Source organism: Arachis duranensis, chromosome 5 (assembly GCF_000817695.3).
Source record: "Arachis duranensis cultivar V14167 chromosome 5, aradu.V14167.gnm2.J7QH, whole genome shotgun sequence".
Classification (NCBI taxonomy): Eukaryota; Viridiplantae; Streptophyta; class Magnoliopsida; order Fabales; family Fabaceae; genus Arachis; species Arachis duranensis.
The window spans coordinates 28,734,822-28,736,502 of NC_029776.3; positions in this window are offsets into that span (position 1 = coordinate 28,734,822).

A 1,681-nucleotide genomic window follows, 5' to 3' on the forward strand; every position below is an offset into this window, starting at 1 on the left:
TACCATAGACCGGGCTATCATGATCCATAGCATTATGATTGGAGAAGAAATAGAAGTTCATGAGGTTATATCTCAAGAACTTTATAAGGTGGCGGACAAGTCTTCTACCTTGGCAAGGTTAGCCTTTCCTCATCTCATTTGTCACCTCTGTTATTCAGTTGGGGTTGACATAGAGGGAGACATCCCTATTGATGAGGACAAGCCCATCACTAAGAAGAGGATGGAGCACACACGAGACCCCACTCATCATGAGATCCCTGAGATTCCTCAAGGGATGCACGTTCCTCCACAAAACTATTGGGAGCAATTAAACACCTCCCTAGGAGAATTAAGTTCAAACATGGGACAACTAAGGGTGGAGCACCAAGAACACTCCATCATCCTCCATGAAATTAGAGAAGATCAAAGAATCATGAGGGAGGAGCAACAAAGACAAGGAAGAGACATTGAGGAGCTCAAGCACTCCATAGGATCTTCAAGAGGAAGGAAGAACCGCCATCACTAAGGTGGACCCGTTCCTTGATTTCCTTGTTCTTTATTCTTCTGTTTTTCGAATTCTAGTGCTTATGTTTATCTATGTTTGTGTCTTGTGATCATTAGTGTCTTAGTGTCTATGCCTTAAAGTTATGAATGTCCTATGAATCCATCACCTTTCTTAAATAAAAATGTGCTTAATTGAAAAAAAAGGAAGAATTGCATGAATTTTGAATTTTATAACAGTTTAATTATTTTGATGTGGTGGCAATATTTTTGTTTTCTGAATGTATGCTTAAACAGTGCATATGTATCTTGAATTTGTGGTTCGTGAATGTTGGCTCTTGAAAGAATGATGAAAAAGGAGACATGTTACTGAGGATCTGAAAAATCATTACAATGATTCTTGAAGCAAGAAAAAGCATTACTATTCAAAAAAAAAAAAACGAAAAAAAAGGGAGAAAGAAAAAGAGAAAGAAAAGAAAAATAAAGTTGTGATCCAAGGCAATAAGAGTGTGCTTAAGAACCCTGGACACCTCTAGTTGGGCACTTTAGCAAAGCTGAGTCACAATCTGAAAAGGTTCACCCAATTATGTGTCTGTGGCATGTATGTATCCGGTGGTAATACTGGAAGACAGAGTGCTTTGGGCCACAGCCAAGACTCAATAAGTAGCTATGTTCAAGAATCATCATACCTTACCAGGAGAATCATTAATACTATCTGGATTCTAAGTTCCTAAAGAAGCCAATCATTCTGAATTTCAAAGGATAGAGTGAGATGCCAAAACTGTTCAGAGGCAAAAAGCTAAAAGCCCCGCTCATCTAATTGATACTGATCTTCATAGATGTTTTTGGAATTCATTGCATATTCTCTTCTTTTTATCCTATCTTGATCTTCAGTTGCTTGAGGACAAGCAACAATTTAAGTTTGGTGTTGCGATGAGCGGATAATTTGTACGCTTTTTGGCATTATTTTTAGTATGTTTTTGTTAGTTTTTAGTATATTTTTATTAGTTTTTAGTTAAAATTCACTTTTCTGGACTTTACTATGAGTTTGTGTGTTTTTCTGTGATTTCAGGTATTTTCTGGCTGAAATTGAGGGACCTGAGCAAAAATCTGATTCAGAGACTAAAAAGGACTGCAGATGCTGTTGGATTCTGACCTCCCTACACTCGAAGTAGATTTTCTGGAGCTACAGAAGCCCAAT